The sequence below is a fragment of the Oncorhynchus gorbuscha genome, linkage group LG08 (assembly GCF_021184085.1).
Source record: "Oncorhynchus gorbuscha isolate QuinsamMale2020 ecotype Even-year linkage group LG08, OgorEven_v1.0, whole genome shotgun sequence".
NCBI lineage: Eukaryota > Metazoa > Chordata > Actinopteri > Salmoniformes > Salmonidae > Oncorhynchus > Oncorhynchus gorbuscha.
Window position 1 is genome coordinate 65,056,463 of NC_060180.1, and position 22,257 is coordinate 65,078,719.

At 43.6% G+C, this 22,257-nt stretch overlaps 1 protein-coding gene across 4 annotated transcripts in view; it reads right to left on the reverse strand.

Moving 5' to 3' along the window:
- The window catches only part of LOC124042009 (cAMP-specific 3',5'-cyclic phosphodiesterase 4D-like), a 140,065-nt gene that overhangs the window by 52,657 nt on the left and 65,151 nt on the right, over positions 1-22,257 (reverse strand). The gene's annotated exons all lie outside the window — the stretch shown is intronic.

Sequence of the window (22,257 nt, forward strand, 5' to 3'; positions counted from 1 at the left end):
ACTCAGAATGTCTGACATATTAACCCTTCGTCACACTTCCACGGGACTGGAAAGCTTCTGGTGCTGTAACCAAGCAGTATGGATTAGTTTAGCTCCAAATTCATAAAGATGGTAATATGAACAACATACCTTGCAGATAAAATCTGAGGACAATATTCCTTGATATTCTCCTATTGGGCATAGTGAACATATATTTTCCCGATATAGCGGAGGGTTTGGTGAATGGGGAAGGATGGTTGTTTCCTGGTTGCCCAAATGACAGGTAGCGATTTATTTCAGGAGGCGAGTATGATGATGGGGTTAGTGAGTACCTTCTGGGGTACAGGTCTTATGGTTTAGACTCAGACTTCCTCCCACCTATCCTTTGTGTATTAGGCTTGCCTATGTAGTGGCCAAGGTCAGAAATGGCGAGAGGAAATGTATTTCTAAGGACAAAACAATTTAAATGTAAATATGAAACCATACTGACCCATTCTATTTTTAATCTGAGAATTTACAGCAGGAAGTATTTGACAAGAGATCAGATATGAGCCCTAAAGTCCAATTCTATGAATGTGATTCAGATCTAAAACACAGAAATGGATGGAATCAAACAGATATAAAAGACACACATAATGGAGCACAATTAAACATCGCATTGTCTTCAGAGATAACAAAAACACAACTTGGAATAATGGGAAATCAGATATGTAAAATTAAAAAGAATATATTATCTATACAGCAGAAGGGTGTTGATATCCTGTCAACAGTTCTAATAGGAACCGGGCATTTCTCAACAGGAAACAGGCCCATAGATACAGTGCCTTCAGAAAGTATTCATACCCCTTGACCTATTCCACATTTTGTTGTGTTACAGTCTGAATTCAAAATTGATTAAAAAAAAAATGTATTCTCACCCATCTCCACACAATACTCCATAATGACAGTGAAAACATGTTTTTAGAAATGTTTTAAAATGAACTGAAAATGAAATACAGAAATATCTCTTTTACATACAGTGCCTTGCGAAAGTATTCGGCCCCCTTGAACTTTGCGACCTTTTGCCACATTTCAGGCTTCAAACATAAAGATATACAACTGTATTTTTTTGTGAAGAATCAACAATAAGTGGGACACAATCATGAAATGGAATGACATTTATTGGATATTTCAAACTTTTTTAAGAAATCAAAAACTGAAAAATTGGGCATGCAAAATTATTCAGCCCCCTTAAGTTAATACTTTGTAGCGCCACCTTTTGCTGCGATTACAGCTGTAAGTCGCTTGGGGTATGTCTCTAACAGTTTTGCACATCGAGAGACTGAAATTTTTTCCCATTCCTCCTTGCAAAACAGCTCGAGCTCAGTGAGGTTGGATGGAGAGCATTTGTGAACAGCAGTTTTCAGTTCTTTCTACAGATTCTCGATTGGATTCAGGTCTGGACTTTCCATTGTAGATTTTGCTTTATGTTTTGGATCATTGTCTTGTTGGAAGACAAATCTTCGACAAATCTTCGTTCCAGTCTCAGGTCTTTTGCAGACTCCATCAGGTTTTCTTCCAGAATGGTCCTGTATTTGGCTCCATCCATCTTCCCATCAATTTTAACAATCTTCCCTGTCCCTGCTGAAGAAAAGCAGGCCCAAACCATGATGCTGCCACCACCATGTTTGACAGTGGGGATGGTGTGTTCAGGGTGATGAGCTGTGTTGCTTTTACGCCAAACATAACGTTTTGCATTGTTGCCAAAAAGTTCAATTTTGGTTTCATCTGACCAGAGCACCTTTTTCCACATGTTTGGTGTGTCTCCCAGGTGGCTTGTGGCAAACTTTAAACGACACTTTTTATGGATATCTTTAAGAAATGGCTTTCTTCTTGCCACTCTTCCATAAAGGCCAGATTTGTGCAATATACGACTGATTGTTGTCCTATGGACAGAGTGTCCCACCTCAGCTGTAGATCTCTGCAGTTCATCCAGAGTGATCATGGGCCTCTTGGCTGCATCTCTGATCAGTCTTCTCCTTGTATGAGCTGAAAGTTTAGAGGGACGGCCAGGTATTGGTAGATTTGCAGTGGTCTGATACTCCTTCCATTTCAATATTATCGCTTGCACAGTGCTCCTTGGGATGTTTAAAGCTTGGGAAATATTTTTGTATCCAAATCCGGCTTTAAACTTCTTCACAACAGTATCTCGGACCTGCCTGGTGTGTTCCTTGTTCTTCATGATGCTCTCTGCGCTTTTAACGGACATCTGAGACTATCACAGTGCAGGTGCATTTATACGGAGACTTGATTACACACAGGTGGATTGTATTTATCATCATTAGTTATTTAGGTTAACATTGCATCATTCAGAGATCCTCACTGAACTTCTGGAGAGAGTTTGCTGCACTGAAAGTAAAGGGGCTGAATAATTTTGCACGCCCAATTTTTCCGTTTTTGATTTGTTAAAAAAGTTTGAAATATCCAATAAATGTCGGTCCACTTCATGATTGTGTCCCACTTGTTGTTGATTCTTCACAAAAAAATACAGTTTTATATCTTTATGTTTGAAGCCTGAAATGTGGCAAAAGGTCGCAAAGTTCAAGGGGGCCAAATACTTTCGCAAGCCACTGTAAGTATTCACACTCCTGAGTCGATACAGGTTAGAATCACCTTTGGCAGTGATTACAGCTGTGAGTCTTTCTGGGTTAGTCAGAGAGCTTTGAACTCCTGAACTGTACAATATTTTCACATTATTCTTGTTTAAACTCTTCAAGCTCTGTCAAATTGGTTGTTGATCATTGCTAGACAGCCAGTTTCAAGAGTTGTCATAGATTTTCAAGTCAATTTTAGTCCAAACTGTAACTTGGACAATCGGGAACATTCCATGTTGTCTTGGTAAGCAACACCAGTGATTATAAAACATAATTCCACTTTGCCATTATGGGGTATTGTGTGTAGGCCAGCGACACACAATCTCAATTTACTCCATTTTAAATTCAGGCTCTAAGACAACAAAGTGTGGAAAAAGCCAAGGGATGTGAATACTTTCTGAAGGCCCTGTACATAACAATCCAGGCGGTCTATTATTGGCATATTAATGGACAACAACAAACAAGTGAATGCCCATGTGATATGTACCAGATGGTCTTTTCACAGAGCAATATTCTATAAATAAAAAATATATAGATATCTGGACTTATTTCACCACAGAACAAAAATCATGTAATCAAAAATACATTATTTCTGACCTTTTCTTGTGGTGTGAATACACACTGGACAGGTCAAATACATTATTTCTGATATTTTCTTGTGGTGTGAATACACACTGGACAGGTCAAATACATTATTTCTGATATTTTCTTGTGGTGTGAATACACACTGGACAGGTCAAATACATTATTTCTGATATTTTCTTGTGGTGTGAATACACACTGGACAGGTCAAATACATTATTTCTGATATTTTCTTGTGGTGTGAATACACACTGGACAGGTCAAATACATTATTTTTGATATTTTCTTGTGGTGTGAATACACACTGGACAGGTCAAATACATTATTTCTGATCTTTTCTTGTGGTGTGAATACACACTGGACAGGTCAAATACATTATTTCTGATATTTTCTTGTGGTGTGAATACACACTGGACAGGTCAAATACATTATTTCTGATCTTTTCTTGTGGTGTGAATACACACTGGACAGGTCAAAGACCTTTATTTCTGACCTTTTCTTGTGGTGTGAATACACACTGGACAGGTCAAATACATTATTTCTGATATTTTCTTGTGGTGTGAATACACACTGGACAGGTCAAATACATAATTTCTGATATTTTCTTGTGGTGTGAATACACACTGGACAGGTCAAATACATTATTTCTGATCTTTTCTTGAGGTGTGAATACACACTGGACAGGTCAAAGACCTTTATTTCTGACCTCTTCTAGAGGTGTGAATACACATTGGCTCCTGTCCTCTCCTCCTCTCCATATTTTGTGTTTTAAATGGGTCCGATCTATCTGGGATCCTTGGGACATCCCTACCCCGTTGAAGTTGAAATGTAAAATGGTTAAGGTTAGGGTTAGGGTAAGTAAAAGAGTAGGGATTAAGGTTAAAGTTGTGATTTAGGGTAGTGACGTCGTCCCAAGGATTCCAGATAGCACTGACCATTATAAAGGGCCTGGGGAGAACTCGGGGTCCAAGTCACAATCCTGGAAGCTGGTGGACATCTGAGGAAAGCCAGACTCCAGTGTTTAGGTCTGGTCAACGTCTTCCCATTTTTTCTGAGATGGTTGTAAAATAGAATATTGGACCCAAAACAGATTATCACAGATTCTGGGTTGTTGGGTTAAAATGTCACTATGTCGTTGTACCAGTGGTGGCTAGTGGCACTTTAAATGGGGAGGACAGGCTCCTAGTATTGGCTGTTACGGTATAAACCACATCAAACACATGGTTCCCCATGTGTTTGATACCAATCCATTCACTCCATTCCATTCATTATTACTAGCCAGGCTCCCCTAACCAGCCTCCTCTGCTTTGTAGGTGACTGTGTATGTGTACACATGTGTGCTTCCTGCTTACACTATTCCTGCATGTGCTACGTGCACAGACTATGTTGACTATAATCCCGGTCTAGATCAAAGTCTTGCTATTATTGACAAACTCTGATAAACTGAGCCAGAGTACAGAAGGCTTCCATCAAGTTGCGCAATAAGTGTCACATTGTGATTGACTTGTTCTCCCTTGTCATTCTAATATTGTCAAATCTTTATTGATCTACTTCCCCAGAGTCAGATGAACTCGTGGATGAAAATGGTAAGTCTCTGTGTCCAGTTTCGCGAACCAATGCTAAATAGCGTTAGCGCAATGACTTCCTTAACATTATTCTCCTAACCTGTTACGAAAAGTCAAATCTGACAAAAGCTGTATTATTTCTAGTGAAAACCCTAACCTAGGGAATGAAACAGTTGGCCCGCATGAACCAGACTTAATGGTGATGTGTCTGTCTGTGGCTACCGCAACACCGGCTACCTGGGCCAACAACATCCCCTTACATCAAAACTAATGGACCTTCTCAAGTTGGAAAGTGATTTTGGTGCCATGCAGAGGCATTCATTAACAAGAACAGCCAAAGGAAACATTGAGACAAATCGCACTATGCTAGATAAAATTACCACCAGAGAAACAGAGAACGTTTTTTCACAATACTCATTATCTCATTGATGATGTGGCAAGTGATAATTAGCATTTTGAAAGTTCTATATCTTGAAAACGTGATTGCTGACATGCAAAACGTTTTGGGACTATATCAACAGTGGAATAATGAAACAAATACCAAAAGATCGTTTCTGAGTGGATTATTCCTTTGACACAAAAAGCCAAACCAGTTGTCACCCAACTAGGAACAAATTGGCTTGAATCTGATGCTTGCCAAAACCTATATTTAACTATGGCTCAAGAAGATCAAACGACATGTTACGGCATGAAGTGTAGTTGGGTATCGGCGTGTCGCCGTCCGAATCATAAACTGCCATCTGTCAGTGATAAGGGGTCTCAGAATGGTCTGAGGACTTGTCTGGCTACATGACCTAATCCACCCTGGTCTGTAGCCCTCCTCTAGGTAACTATCTGGGGGATAACTAAGCCCAGGCATGCACAGTCACAGTCCCCACATCCCTGTATCACCTCTGGAGCACAGCCAGGCAGGCTAATGCACTGAGATCACACCCTGGCTTGGCTTGGTGTGTGGGGGTCATGTGGGCTATGTGTGTAAGAGGCTGGTGAGGGTAGGACCATGTGTTTAATACCATTCCATTTATTCCATTCTAGCCATTTCTATAAGCCTGTCCATCACTTTATTGGTCAATTGCACACAAGGTCCCAAAAGACACACATGCATACACAAATATACAGGTGTTGGAGAGGTGTGGGGGCTGTCAAACTGGGCACCCGGGAAGCTGTTGTTGTGGGTGTTAAGTGCCTTGCTCAGGGCACAACAGCAGGCAATGGCATCTAGGATTTGATACCAGCAACCCTCAGATGTTTCCCTGCCGGATCCGGGAGTTGAACTGGCAGCAGCCTGTGGTATGTTGAGTATGTGGATGTTTTTAAAAGTGTGTGTTATGCGATGCTTCTGTGTTGTGTTTGTGTGTGTATTTGTGTGTGTGTGTGTGTGTGTGTGTGTGTGTGTGTGTGTGTGTGTGTGTGTGTGTGTGTGTGTGTGTGTGTGTGTGTGTGTGTGTGTGTGTGTGTGTGTGTGTGTGTGTGTGTGTGTGTGTGTGTGTGTGTGTGTGTGTTTCCAAGTTTGTACATTTATATGCTTCCATTTTTGTGCATTTATGTGTGAGAGTGAGCGTGTAAGTGTGCTTGATAACTAAACGATTAATAATCCACCGTTTGATCCCAACCATTGTTCCCTTGCTCAGCCAGTCTCCATGCAAAACCTAGACACTTCCTCCCTCTAGTGGTCACAACAGGGCCTGGTGCCCAGATACATTCACAACACCCACAACAACAAGCTCTTTCCATATGAGAACAGAACAGCTACAACTGAACGATCTGAATAGGTTGTATAACCAACCACGTTGCAATCTTCAAAACAAGACCCAAAACAATACAACTTGTTGCCTGTACACAACAATTCCTCAGTCAACACGGTGTAAATACAAACTGAAAGACACCTGTATATAACATAAAGCATTTACCTAAACTTCTTACAGACAGGCACAGACTGGGTCTGGTTTAATTGTGTTTCAATGGTGCGCTCTGGGTCTGGACAATAGCGAGGGGAATAGAGAGGTTGGAAGTGGCGGTTTAGCGTTGCGACAGCTAGTGTTGGGCCGGACCGGGCAGCAGCCGCGGTGGATCGATGTGCTTTGGGGGGAAGTGATTGGGGAAATCAGCCATGCTGAAAATATGGAGCAGAGCAGTGACGCACACGGCCATTGCCCAGCCACAGCAGCAGCATGTATCGACTATTCTGGGGAGGGAGGGGGGGGTATTTTTAGGACCTGTGGACACTGACACTGTTGTCCTGTGATTGTGTTACCTCGCTCGACACTGTAGATACTGTATCTCTTATTATAACCCCTCCCTCGCTCTTTCTCTATCTCCCCTTTTCTATCTCCCCTTCTCTCTTTCTCTGTCTCCCCTTTTCTATCTCCCCTTCTCTCTTTCTCTGTCTCCCCTTTTCTATCTCCCCTTCTCTCTTTCTCTGTCTCCCCTTTTCTATCTCCCCTTCTCTCTTTCTCTGTCTCCCTTTTCTATCTCCCTTCTCTCTTTCTCTGTCTCCCCTTTTCTATCTCCCCTATCTCTCTCTTTCTCTGTCTCCCCTTTTCTATCTCCCCTTCTTTCTCTCTCTTTCTCTGTATCCCTTTTCTATCTCCCTTCTCTCTTTCTCTGTCTCCCCTTTTCTATCTCCCCTTCTTTTCTCTGTCTCCCCTTTTCTATCTCCCCTTCTCTCTTTTCTATCTCCCCTTCTCTTTTCTGTCTCCCTTTTCTATCTCTCTCTTTCTCTGTCTCCCCTTTCTATCTTTCTCTATCTTAGAATCCCTTTCTATCTCCCCTTCTCTTTCTCTGTCTCCCCTTTTCTATCTCCCCTCTCTTTCTCTTCTCTTTTCTATCTCCCCTTCTCTCTTTCTCTGTCTCCCTTTTCTATCTTTCTCTGTCTCCCCTTTTCTATCTCCCCTTCTCTTTTCTCTCTGTCTCTTCTCCTTTCTTTTCTATCTCCCCTTCTCTCTTTCTCTGTCTCCCTTTTCTATCTCCCCTTTCTCTCTCTTTCTCTGTCTCCCCTTTTCTATCTCCCCTTCTCTCTTTCTCTGTCTCCCCTTTTCTATCTCCCCTTCTCTCTTTCTCTGTCAACCTTTTCTATCTCCCTTCTCCTTTCTCTGTCTCCCCTTTTCTATCTCCCCTTCTCTCTTTCTCTGTCTCCCCTTTTCTATCTCCCCTTCTCTCTTTCTCTGTCTCCCCTTTTCTATCTCCCCTTCTCTCTTTCTCTGTCTCCCCTTTTCTATCTCCAGATGGTCTCTTTCTCTGTCTCCCCTTTTCTATCTCCCCTTCTCTCTTTCTCTATCTCCCCTTTTCTATCTGGACTTCTTTCTCTGTCTCCCCTTTTCTATCTCCCCTTCTCTCTTTCTCTGTCATTATTTCCTGTCTATCTCCCCTTTTCTTTCTCTGTCTCCCCTTTTCTATCTCCCCTTCTCTCTGTCTCTGTCTCCCCTTTTCTATCTTTTCTTCTCTCTTTCTCTGTCTCCCCTTTTCTATCTCCCCTTTCTCTTCTCTGTCTCCCCTTTTCTATCTCCCCACTTTTCTATCTCCCTTTTCTATACATCTCTTTTCTGTCTCCCCTTTTCTATCTCCCTCTTCTCTGTCTTTTTCTGTCTCCCCTTTTTCTGTCTCCCCCCTATCTCCTTCTCTCTTTCTCTGTCTCTTTCTATCTCTGTCTCCTTTTCTGTCTCCCCTTTTCTATCTCCCCTTCTCTCTTTCTCTGTCTCCCCTTTTCTATCTCCCTTTTTCTCTGTTCCCCTTTTCTATCTCCTCCTTTCTCTCTTTCTCCCCTTCTCTATTTCTATCTCCCCTTCTCTCTTTCTCTGTCTCCCCTTTTCTATCTCCCTTCTCTCTTTTCTCTGTCTCCCCTTTTCTATCTCCCCTTCTTTTCTCTGTCTCCCTTTTCTATCTCCCTCTCTCTTTCTCTGTCTCCCCTTTTCTATCTCTTCTCTCTTTCTCTGTCTCCCCTTTTCTATCTCTTCTCTTTTCTCTGTCTCCCCTTTTCTATCTCCCCTTCTCTCTTTCTCTTTTTCTATCTCCCTTCTCTCTTTCTCTGTCTCCCTTTTCTATCTCTCTTTCTCTGTCTCCCCTTTTCTATCTCCCCTTCTCTTTCTGTCTGTCTGTCTCCCCTTCTCTTTTTCTTTTCTATCTCCCCTTCCTTTCTCTGTCTCCCCTTTTCTATCTCCCCTTCTCTCTTTCTCCCCTTTTCTATCTCCCCTTCTCTCTTTCTCTGTCTCCTCTGTCTCCCTTTTCTATCTCCCCTTCTCTCTTTCTCTGTCTCCCCTTTTCCTTTCTCTTTCTCTGTCTCCCCTTTTCTATCTCCCCTTAAGGTTTCTCTGTTCCCCTTTTCTATCTCCCCTTCCTTTTTCTGTTCCCCTTTTCTATCTCCCCTTCTCTTTCTGTCTCTTTCTCCTTTTCTATCTCCCCTTCTCTCTTTCTCTGTCCTTTTCTATCTCCCTTCTCTTTTTCTCTCCCCTTTCATCTGTCTCCCTTTTCTATCTCCCCTTCTCTCTTTCTCTGTCTCCCTTCTTTTCTATCTTTCTTTCTCTGTCTCCCTTTTCTATCTCCCTTCTCTTTTATCTGTATCCCCTTTTCTATCTCCCCTTATCTTTCAGATTCTGTCTCCCCTTTTCTATCTCTCTCTTTCTCTGTCTCCCCGTTTACCAGTGGTATCTCTAGTGGCTCTTTAAATCTGTCTCCCCTTTTCTATCTCCCCTTCTCTTTTCTGTCTCCCCTTTTCTATCCTTCTCTCTTTCTCTGTCTCCCTTTTCTATCTCCCTTCTCTCTTTCTCTGTCTCCCTTTTCTATCTCCCCTTCTCTCTTTCTCTTCTCCCTTTTCTATCTCCCCTTTTCTATCTCCCCTTCTCTTTCTCTGTCTCCCTTTTCTATCTCCCCTTCTCTCTTCTTGTCTCCCTTTTCTATCTCCCCTTCTCTCTTTCTCTGTCTCCCCTTTTCTATCTCCCCCCCTTTCTCTGTCTCCCCTTCTCCCCTTCTCTTTCTGTCCCCTTTTCTATCTCCCCTTCTCTCTTTCTCTGTCCTTTTCTATCTCCCCTGACTCTTTTGTCTCCCTTTTCTATTCTTTCTCTGTCTCCCCTTTTCTATCTCCCCTTCTCTCTTTCTCTGTCTCCCCTTTTCTATCTCCCCTTCTCTCTTTCCTGTCTCCCTTTTCTATCTCCCCTTCTCTCTTTCTCTGTTTCCTGTCTCTTTTCTATTCTCTTTTTCTGTCTCCCCTTTTCTCAAATCTGACTCTTTCTCTGTCTTATTTCTATCTCCCCTTTCTCCTCTGTCTCCCCTTTTCTATCTCCCCTTCTCTCTTTCTCTGAACCCCTTTTCTATCTCCCTTCTCTCTCTCTGTCTTCTATCTCCCCTTCTCTCTTTCTCTGTCTCCCCTTTTCTATCCTTCTCTCTTTCTCTGTCTCCCCTTTTCTATCTTTCTTTCTCTGTCTCCCTTTTCTATCTAGATAAAATTACCACCAAAGTCTCCTTTTCTATCTCCCCTTCTCTTTCTCTGTCTCCCCTTTTCTATCTCCCCTCTCTCTTTCTCTGTCTCCCCTTTTCTATCTCCCCTTCTCTCTTTCTCTGTCTCCCCTTTTCTATCTCCCTTCTCTCTTTCTCTGTCTCCCAGAGAATCAGAGAACTCTTTTTCTCAATCTCTATCTCCCCTTTGATTCTTTCTCTGTCTCCCCTTTTCTATCTCCCTATATCTCTCTCTTTTTCTGTCTCCCTTTTCTATCTCTTTCTTTCTCTCTCCCCTTTTCTATCTCCCCTTCTCTTTCTCTGTCTCCCCTTTTCTTCTCTTTCTCTGTCTCCCCTTTTCTATTTTCTGTCTCTTTTCTAGTCTGTCCTTTTCTATCTCCCCTTCTCTTTCTCTGTCTCCCTTGCCAAAACCTCCCCTTTCTCTTTCTCTGTCTCCCCTTTTCTATCTCCCCTTCTCTTTTCTCTGTCTCCCCCTTTTCTATCTCCCCTTCTCTCTTTCTCTGTCTCCCCTTTTTCCATCTGTCTCCCCTTTTCTATCTCCCCTTCTCTCTTTCTCTGTCTCCCCTTTTCTATCTCCCCTTCTCTCTTTCTGTCTCCCCTTTTCTATCTCCCCATGCTCTCTCTATCTTTCTCTTTCTCAGTCCAGGCTCTCTCTCTCTCCCCTTTTTCTGTCTCCCCTTCTCTCTTTCTCTGTCTCCCCTTTTCTATCTCCCCTTCTCTTTCTCTGTCTCCCTTTTCTATCTCCCCCCTTCTCTGTCTTTTCTATCTCTCCTTTTCTCTGTCTCCCCTTTTCTATCTCCCCTTCTCTCTTTCTCTGTCTCCCTTTTCTATCTCCCCTTCTTTCTCTTATCCCCTTTTCTATCTCTTCCTTTTCTATCCCCTCCTTTCTCTGTCTCCCCTATCTTCTCTTTCTTGTCTCTTTTGTATCTCCCCTTCCCTTTCTTTCTCTTTTCTCCCATCTCATCTCTCTCTTTGTCTGTCTCCCCTTTTCTATCTGGGCCTTCTCTCTTTTTCTGTCTCCCCTTTTCTATCTCCCCTTCTCTTTCTCTGTCTCCCCTTTTCTATCTCCCCTCTGTTTCTCTGTCTCCTTTTCTATCTCCCCTCTCTCTTTTCTGTCTCCCCTTTTCTATCTCTTCTCTCTTTCTCTGTCTCCCCTTTTCTATCTTTTCTTTCTCTGTCTCCCCTTTTCTCCCCTCTCTCTCTGTTCTTTTCTATCTCCCTTTCTCTATCTGTCTCCCCTTTTCTATCTCCCCTTCTCTCTTGTCTGTCTCCCCTTTTCTATCTCCCCTTCTCTCTTTCTCTGTCTCCCCTTTTCTATCTCTTGTCTTTCTCTGTCTCCCTTTTCTATCCCCTTCTCTCTTTCTCTGTCTCCCCTTTTCTATCTCCCCTTCTCTCTTTCTCTGTCTCCCCTTTTCTATCTCCCCTTCTCTCTTTCTCTGTCTCCCCTTTTCTAATCTCCCCTTTCTCTTTTCTATGTTCCCTCTCTTTCAGTCTCCATTCTTTCTCTAGACATCTCCCTTTTCTCTCCCCTTCTCTTTCTCTGTCTCCCCTTTTCTATCTCTGTCTTCCTCTTTTCTTTCTATCCCCTTCTCTCTCTTTCTCCCCTTTTCAGATCTCCTTCTCAACTTTCTCTATCTCCCCTTTTCTATCTCCCTCTCTTTCTCTGTCTCCCTTTTCTATCTCAATCTTTTCTCCCCTTCTCTCTTTCTTTCTCTGTCTCCCCTTTTCCCTTTTCTATCTCCCTTTCTATCTCTTTCTCTGTCTCCCCTTTTCTATCTCCCTCTTTCTCTTCTCTCTTTCTTCTCCCCTTTTCTATCTCCCCTTCTCTTTCTCTGTTCCCCTTTTCTATCTCCCCTTTTCAATGGTGCCCTTTTCTATCTCCCCTTTCTCTGTCTCCCCTTTCTATCTCCCCTTCTCTCTTTCTCTGTCTCCCCTTTTCTATCTCCCCTTCTCTTTTTCTCTGTTCCCCTTTTCTATGTCTCTCTTTCTCCCTTTTCTATCTCTTTCTCTGTCTCCCCTTTGGATCTCCCCTTCTCTCTTTCTCTGTCTCCCTTTTCTATCTCCCCTTCTCTCTTTCTCTGTCTCCCCTTTTCTATCTCCTCCTTTCTCTATCTCCCCTTCTGCCCAGCTTTTCTATCTCCCTTCTCTGTCTCTATCTCCCCTCTCTTTCTCTGTCTCCCCTTTTCTATCTCCCCTTCTCTCTTTCTCTGTCTGTCCTTGTCTCCCCTTTTCTATATCTCCTCCTTTCTTTTTCTGATCCCCTTTTCTATCTCTCTTCTTTCTCTGTCTCCCCTTTTCTACCCCTTCTCTTTCTCTGTTCCCTTTTCTATCTCCCCCCTTTTCTATCTCCCCTTCTTTCTCTGTCTCCCCTCCCCTTTTCTATCTCCCCTTCTCTCTTTCTCTGTCTCCCCTTTTCTATCTCCCCTTCTCTTTTCTCTGTCTCCCCTTTTCTATCTCCCCTTCTCTCTTTCTCTGTCTCCCCTTTTCTATCTCCCCTTCTCTCTTTCTCTGTCTCCCCTTTTTTCTTGTCTCTTTCTCTGTCTCCCTTTTCTATCTCCCCTTCTCTCTTTCTCTGTCTCCCCTTTTCTATCTCCCCTTTCTCTGTCTCCCCTTTTCTGTCTCCCCTATCTCCCCCTCTCTTTCTCTGTCTCCCCTTTTCTATCTCCCCTTTTCTTTCTCTGTCTCCCCTTTTCTATCTCCCCTTCTCTCTTTTCTATCTCCTTTTCTATCTCCCCTATCTCCCCTTCTCTCTTTCTCTGTCTCCCTTTTCTATCTCCCCTTTTCTATCTCCCCTCTCTGTCTCCCCTTCCTATCTCCTCTATCTCCCCTTCTCTCTTTTTATATGTGGGTGTTTCTTTTAATAGCACTCTGTACTTTGACTATCAGTGTATCTCACTCGTTCGCTTGTCACTCACTCACCCCTCACACCCACTATAGATAGATACAGTCCCTATTCATATCTTCGCTAAAAAACTGGACACAACCCATGTCATAACAGAGCAACCTATGTACACTGCTCAAAAAAGGGAACACTAAAATAACACATCCTAGATCTGAATGAATGAAATATTCTTATTAAATACTTTTTTCTTTACATAGTTGAATGTGCTGACAACAAAGTCACACAAAAATTATCAATGGAAAATCAAATGTATCAACCCATGGAGGTCTGGATTTGGAGTCACACTCAAAATTAAAGTGGAAAACCACACTACAGGCTGATCCAGGCTGATGTAATGTCCTTAAAACAAGTCAAAATTAGGCTCCGTAGTGTGTGTGGCCTCCACGTGCCTGTATGACCTCCCTACAATGCCTGGGCATGCTCCTGATGTGGTGGCGGATGGTCTCCTGAGGGATCTCCTCCCAGACCTGGACTAAAGCATCTGCCAACTCCTGGACAGTCTGTGGTGCAACGTGGCGTTGGTGGATGGAGCGAGACATGATGTCCCAGATGTGCTCAATTGGATTCAGGTCTGGGGAACGGGTGGGCCAGTCCATAGCATCAATGCCTTCCTCTTGCAGGAACTGCTGACACACTCCAGCCACATGAGGTCTAGCATCGTCTTGCATTAGGAGGAACCCAGGGCCAACCGCACCAGCATATGGTCTCACAAGGGGTCTGAGGATCTCATCTCGGTACCTAATGGCAGTCAGGCTACCTCTGGCGAGCACATAGAGGGCTGTGTGGCCCCCCAAAGAAATGCCACCCCACACCATGACTGACCCACTGCCAAACCGGTCATGCTGGAGGATGTTGCAGGCAGCAGAACGTTCTCCACGGCGTCTCCAGACTGTCACGTCTGTCACACGTGCTCAGTGTGAACCTGCTTTCATCTGTGAAGAGCACAGGGCGCCAGTGGCGAATTTGCCAATCTTGGTGTTCTCTGGCAAATGCCAAACGTCCTGCACGGTGTTGAGCTGTAAGCACAACCCCCACCTGTGGACGTCGGGCCCTCATACCACCCTCATGGAGTCTGTTTCTGACCGTTTGAGCAGACGCCTGCAGAACCACTCCTTTATTGGGGGTGTCTTGCTAATTGCATATCATTTCCACCTGTTGTCTATTCCATTTGCACAACAGCATGTGAAAGTTGTTGTCAATCAGTGTTGCTTCCTAAGTGGGCAGTTTGATTTCACAGAAGTGTGATTATTTTTTTGAGCAGTGTATTATTAGGATGCCAAACATTCCCTCCACACCCGATCTAATGACTGTCTATTCCATAGCACCTGGTCCATGTACATCAGTGTATTATTATAAGACTTTTATTTTTGCAGTTTCCAATTAAGAACATTCAAAACAAAAGTGAAAAGATATTAGACAACGATAGGACAAAGTGACAGTAACAGACGAACGTAACAAAAATAAATTATAATTATAGTTATATAAACAAACATACAATAATAAAAAATAAAAAAATAAAAAAAATATTTAAAAGAATAACGAGACATTGGATCACTTGCCGTAGGCTACATAATATACATTACGTGTGAAACATTATGTGAGGATTATATATAGATTCAATCAATGAGATGTGGGGGGAGATTCTCCATATAGTCAATAAAAGGTTGCCAAATTCTGTAAAATGTCTTTATCTTATTCCTCAAGCAGTAAGTGATTTTCTGCAAAGGGATACAACTATTAACTTCCGAAAGCCACATTGCAACTGGCAGGAAGGAATCCAATTTCCCTTTCAAGGCAATACATTTCTTGACAATCGCTAGCAATAATTCTGTTAGCTTTATAGTATGGCTTTGCCTAAGATTGGTGTTAGTAAAGTTACCCAGTAGACAGACCTCCGGGTCTAAAGGGAATTGCAACCCTGTGAATTGAGGATATGGTATCGCATACCCCCTGCCAGAAACCGTGTAGTTTTGAACACTGCCAAGTGGAATGGAGGAATGTTCCTTCATCTGAGCCACATCTAAAACATAGGGAGGAGATATCTGGGTTGAACCTGTGCAGTCTAGATGGGGCGATATAGAGCTGATGGAGGAAATTAAACTGGATCAGTCTGTATCTGGAGTTCAATGTGGATGTAACCCCATCCCTGCATAGGTCACTCCATAGATCCTCATCAATATCAATACCCAGATCTCTCTCCCATCTAAGTCAGGGTTTATCTAGCCCAGGCAGTGTTAGTCCTGACATAAGAGCATTGTAAACACGGGAAATGGTATTGAACAGTGGTTGGTCTGCGTGGCAGAGTTGTTCAATAGGTGACATCTTAGGTAGCTTCCATTGTCCCTTGAGAGTCACCCTAATAAAGTTTCGTAGTTGTAGGTAGCTAAAGAAGTCCCTGTTAGGCAAGTGGTATTTCTGTTTCAGCTGATCAAAAGACATAAGAACTCCCTCCTCGTAACAATGTTCCAGAAGAGTGATCCCCTTATCAGACCATGGTCTAAAGTTACTATTCTGGAAAAACATAAGGATCAATCTATTGTTCCATAAAGGGGTTTTAGGGGAAAGGAATCCCCCTCGTCCGAACAGCTCATGCAGTTTGCACCATGCCAGGACAGAATGTATGATTAAAGGGTTGTCTGTGATGGTTTTTATAGATTTTCTGTCCCATTTGTAAAACAAATCTGCCCCAGTGTCATCATTTACCTCAAGCTTTTCAATGTTCAACCATGAGGGAGAGGGACCATTGTCAAACCTCTGAGCCAGAAACCTAGACTGTGCAGCCCAGTAGTACATTCTAAAATTGGGGAGGTTTAAGCCCCCTTGACTGTAATCAAGGGTCAGTTTATCCAGGCCAACCCTAGGGGTTTTGCCGGGCCAGATAAACCGTCTGGTCAGCTTGTCGAGAGAGGAAAAAAATGCTGCGGGAACAGGGATAGGGAAAGATTGAAACAGATATAGAAACCTTGGCAGGACATTCATTTTAATTACATTGATTCTACCCAGTAGAGTGAGAGGTAAGTCCATCCATTTACAAAGGTCAACCTCCACCTTTTGCAACAAACTGGCCAGATTGAGTTTATAGAGGTTGTTCAGATTACCATCCACCATTATGCCCAAATATGTGAAGCCCATAGGCGACCATCTAAAAGGAAACTTGTGCTTGATGGTAAGATGGTCAAAGACAGACAACGGTAAGATTTCACTTTTATCAAGATTGACCTTATATCCAGAGAAATAACTATAACACTGTAGTAGGATCTGCAAGTGAGAGAGGGAGTGTTCTGGGTTTGTTAGGAATAAGATAAGGTCGTCCGCAAAGAGTGATAATTTATGGGTATGGGGGCCCACCTCAAAGCCATGTATGTCAGGGCACGTTCTAATAGCCTCAGCCAACGGTTCGATGGCGAGGGCAAAGAGGTGGGGGCTAATTGGGCAACCTTGTCTGTTCCCCCTATAAAGAGGGAAAGAGGAGGAAGTAATCTCATTGGTAGCAATCCTAGCTTTAGGAGATTTGTAGAGTGATTTTATCAAATTTACAAACACGGTACCTAAACTGAACTTTTACAAGACGCGAAAGAGGTATGGCCATTCAACCCTATCAAAGGCCTTTTCAGCGTCGAGGGAGACTGCGACACCAGGTATTTGTTTTTGTTAGCAAGGTCAATTATATCAAAGAACCTTCTGAGATTATTGGAGGACAATCTATTAATTATGAAGCCAGTCTGATCTGGGTTGACCAACAGGGGAAGACATGACTCCAGTCTCTTAGATAGCATCTTGGTGACCAGTTTACAATCTGTGTTAAGGAGAGAGATTGGTCTATAGGAGGCGCACTTTAGCGAGTTTTTCCCTTTCTTGTGGATTACAGTAATCACTGCTTGAGAGAAGGACTCTGGAAAGCAGTTGTCTTCTCTGGCTTTGTTAAGTACCTCCATAAGGTAGGGGACCAACAGCTCCCTAAATTCTTTATAGAACTCTGGAGGGAAGCCATCCTCCCCAGGAGATTTATTAGAAGGTAAGGATTTAATGGCCTCCAACAATTCAGGGACTGAGAAGTGTTCACTCAGGCACTCGCTGTCTTCCCCTGACAGGCATGGGAGGTTGAGAGAGGAGAGAAAGGAGTCTATCTCTGATAGATCATCGCTTGATTGGGAAGTGTAGAGGTCTTCATAGTATTTCTTAAAAGTATTATTAATTTCAGTAGGGTCGAAAGATATCTCTTTAGTGAGAGTTTCTATGGCATTAATTGTCCTCTTACTTTCCTCTGCTTTCAGTTGCCATGCCAATACTTTGTGAGCTTTCTCTCCAAGCTCATAATAACGCTGTTTTGATTTAGTGATGGCCCTCTCAGCTTGATATGTGTTCAGAATATTATATTTAAGTTTTTATTTACCAAAAGCCTGTATAGATCTTTTGTCGGGCCTCTTTGGTAGGTTTTTCTAGCTCGGAGATTTCAGATTCAAGAGCACTCAGTTCCGCACCGTGTTTTTCTTCAGCCCTTTAGTATAGGAAATAATCTGTCCCCTCAGGTAGGCCTTCAATGTGTCCCAAAGAATGAAGCTGTCAGGAGCAGAGGGTTTGTTTGTCAAAGTAAAAATATTGATCTGCTCTTTGATTAATGCACAAAATTCAGGTTGCTTTAGAAGTGTAGAATTTAGTCTCCATCTATATGCTCCATTTACCTTGGTAGGAATGGAGATTGATAATACCAGAGGAGAATGGTCACTAAGCAATCTGGGGAGATACTCGACATCTAACACTCTATGAAACAGTTGTGTCGAAAGTAAAAAGTTATCTATGCGTGTGTGTGTCTTGTGTGGGTGTGAATAAAAAGAGTAGTCCCTATCCTGTGGGTGCAACTGTCTCCAGATGTCTAGTAAATTGAGATCTTTCATGAATGACATGGTGAGCTTGCCGGCTTTGGTAAGAAGTGAGGGTTTATCAGAAGACCTATCAAGAACTGTATCTAAGCAAAAATTAAAATCTCCTCCAACCAGTAGCCATCTTGGTGGTGCTTGAGCAACCTGAAGGAAGACATTCTGAATAAACATATGGTCATCGAAGTTAGGAGCATAAATATTCAATAGGGTCCAAAACTCTGAAAACATATGCCCCTGCACCAAAACAAACCTGCCAGAGGGATCAGAGATGGTGTTGTTGACGCAGAAGGGGATGTGTCTACTTATCAAAATTGCAGTTCCTCTTGTTTTGGAGTTAAAAGAGGATGCAAAAACTTGTCCTACCCATTCCCTCTTCAATTTCTTGTGTTCACTGGCTGTAAGATGTGTTTCTTGTAAAAACACAATGTCAGCCTTTAATTTCTTAAGGTATGTATAGACTCTTTTCTTTTTAATCGGGCTGTTAAGACCTTTTAAGTTGAATGTGACATATTTTAGTGGATTAAGCATAGGTTGGGTTTCAAATATGTAACTGAATAGAAATCTATCATATGCAGATAATTAGGAAATGTTTCAACTTTGGTTTGAGCACAAAAGTGACCTGTGTGTCTCTTTAGGAAGGAAACAATAAACCTAGAAAAAGGGAAGAAAAAAATAATAAAAATCCCACCCACCCCGATTGTCAGACTAGAACAACAGTCCCAACAATCAAACATGAATACACTTGTAGAGATACGTTGCTGCTCGCTTTCCATCTTGCTCTTACTAGCTAAACCTTGGCGTAAACTAAAACCTGCGAGCTCTCTAAATTGAAAACAAACGTTGTGAATAGATATTTATGGCTGAATATTTACTGCCCACGGTAAGGGCTGCTTGAGTCACTTTACGAAAGGTTAACATAAATGAGGGGGAAAGCAGTGGGCCTAAACCCACTTATTGCTTCGCCCAGTAGATATGGACTAAACCAAAATATACTCTCCTGTAAATGTAATAGAACTCACCCCGGGAAGATACGGTTAGTTGAAAATGTACAAATCAATTAAAATGACCGGGAGATACCAGCGTTCAATCCGGATAAGAGAAAACAAACAAACTGCATTTTATCCCCCAGAGAGACCGTCCTGGCTCAGACTCAGACGTTGCTCAGTTCTTTGAGAAAAGTGTGCACTTCTCCCGGTGTGTTGAAGAGATGGCTTCGGCCTTTGTACTGAACTTTCATCCGTGCAGGGTGGATGAGGTAGCCGGTGATGTTCTTCTCCTTCAGTGCTTTGGCGGCAGGTCTGAACTGCTTGCGGCGTCTGGCGAGGTCCACGCTCATATCCGGGAAAAGGCTGACCCTCTTCCCATCGATGGCGATGTCCCTTTGGCTCTTGCGAGTTGCAGTATCTTCTCTCTGTCTTGGAAACGGAGGAACCTGATCGGGACGGCTCGTGGGGGCTCATCTGGCCGGGTTTCGGCGCTGATGTTCTGTGGGCGCGTTCGATTTCCAGCGGCTTGGTGAAGTTGGTTATGCCTAGGACCTCCGGGATCCATTGAGTGAAGAAACGGACCGGGTCACGGCCCTCGCTGTCCTCTTTCAATCCCACCACACGGATATTACAACATCTACTCTGGTTCTCCATCTGATCTACTTTGTTTTTGAGGTAGGCATTGTCCTTTTGCAGTTGTGTCAAGACCTGGTCATGTCTAGCGATGGTATCTTCAACTGTGCTAATGCGCAGCTCTGCCTCAGTCGTTCTCAAAAGGAGATCATTCATGGAGGATTTCAGGTCGTCAATGGAAGAATGGAGTTCAGCCGATTTCTTATCGATAGAGAAAGACCTCTGTTACCATCCTGAATTTCCCGGAGGAGAGTAGCCAGCATGTCGGCAGGCTCGCAAGAGGCTGCTGAGAGCAACAGTCTGGAACTGTCGTCTGAGTTATGAGGGCTAATGCTAATCTTGCTAGCTGTAGCGTTATCGTTATCTTGGGAATCAACGACGTTCTGGTCGTCCTTCTTGCCTCTCGGTCGGAGGTCCATAGCTCTTTGGGAAGGTAAGTACTTGACAATTTATCAGCCGTTGTTAGAATATTGTTTCAACGTTGTTATTTAGGTAAAAATAGAATAACTTTGAAGAGCTCGGTTTGTCAACGTCTGCTCAGCTCTGCGGCATCACGTGTCTCCCTTATTATAAGACTTTAATGGTATTGAACCGAAGTGAATCCCATCCATCTCTGGTAGCAGCTATTGTGATGGAAACACATCTGGAATATGAGAGATTGCTTTGCCTCGCCTCTGGGTTGGGGGGGTGTAGTAGTTGTGTGTAGTGATGGGCATTTTGAGTCTTTTCGGTGAGCCAGATCTTTTTGCTCCTTTCAGATAAGAGACGTTCATTTGGCTACCAAATAGTTCTTCGTTCAGTAGTGCTTAAAAAAACATGAAAAATACTAATTTCTCATGTAAATCCTAAAAAGTTGCCTACCATTATATCAGATTGTGAAATGAAAGTAATTATATTGTCATGTTTTGACGGTCCCAGTTTGTCCTTCACAGCTTCAGAGTTGTGCTTGTTTGTATTTGCTTTACTGATTAAAGACCCCATTTTTCAAGTCGTGCTTTGGGTCCTCTTTCACCTCGCAATGGCCGAACCGACCAGTCTACTACAGACGCTTGACACACGTCAAAAAAACAAGGACATGCCGCAGACACGCAGGAATGCTCGGCCATGCCGCGTGAGCACCTAACGCTTCAGGTTTCCGACCCCTGACAGTTCCAGAGTCTACGTCCGCCTGCCACTTCTCCCGGCCTGCCGAAAGCCTCCAGAACCTAATAACTCATCTGGGATAAATACGAGGCCGCTCTTTCACGAGTGTGAGATTGTTCACCATAAATTTGAGAGTTTTCCGGGGTTGCTTTATTTTTTCATTTCCCACTTACCGGCCGGGCTCAACAGGGCACAGCTATTTTGCGGCTGATTTAACAGTTCCAGAACTTAAAGAGAGATTCGGGTTTTGATCGTCCGGTAGGAGCTCACTCTTGGCTTCTTTATACAAGGTGAATTTTCATAACGATTATTCTATTGATTTTACAGCCTTCTAGTGAGTGGAACGAAGCCGGGCGCAGCTCGCTGCTTCTTCTGGGAGGGACTCCCACGCGGTTAAGGATGAGATTCTCCGAGGCCTCCCAGATGTGGACTTGTTCTCGCCATCAAGTATAGAACGATGCTATTACCGGTTTCGCGGAGAGCCAGACACGTGTTTCTTGCTATCGCACATTCACTAGTATCGCCCCATGCAGCTGGATATTGGAGGAGTTGCTGACATTTTGTTAATCTCAAGGCCCAGTGTTGGGAGCTCACCTGTAGCCGAGGGCTACAGGGCGAGCGCGAACTACTCAGTCTTCCATCAGCTATCCTTGCACGTTTTTGACGCACGCTGGATCACTCGCCAGCATGTTGACTAGACTCTAGGCCTGAGGTTAGTTCACGGCATGGGTATCGAGCGATCACTTCTTCAGTAGAGCATGTCGTGCCCACTGTTCTCGGCAGTCATCTCCTAAGTATTGCATTTGAGATTGACTACCCTCAATTCACAGTATTCTGGAATTACCAGTGAGACTATTTTCTTTTGATTTCTCCGCTCACCTGCTTGTTAACTCCGTTAGTGCCTGTCATAATCCTTCTGATAATTGTGTTCAGTAATTCCTATCCTTATTCCGAACGCTTTCGATCATGCGGAGTGCTTTGATATCTGCCATTCTGTTCCATCTCCACTCCGGCTCTTCGGATCCTCCAGGAGTGGAACCGGAGGAGGTCATCATGATCTGCGCGACGGGGCCTCGCTGTCCCAGCCACCTCCTCCTCCCAATGTCGCATGAGATTGTAGTATTTCGGGGACTCCTCGTCCGGGTACGACCTCCTCCTCGACTAGCTCAGCGGCTCTCGAAGGCCTTCGAGGATTGTTTTTTGTCTGCGGGTCTCGGCCGCACATAGCGCTCTCTTCCTCCCCGGAGCCGGGCGCGGGGTTCTTTTTTGTTAAGAAGGTAGGCCGTAGGCTGTATACGCAAGAATCTATCCGCTTTCCTTTATGCCACCAGCCTCGAGATTCTGGGTAGGGTTTCAGGCGCTTACTACGCATCAGAGAGGGGACGAGTGAGGAAACGGCGTTTCGCTGTTGGGGGTACTTTATACCGGGTTCTGCTGTTTGGTCTGCCAATGCGCCAGCTGTTTTTCAGGCATTAGTTAATGATGTTCTGAGAGACATGCTGAACA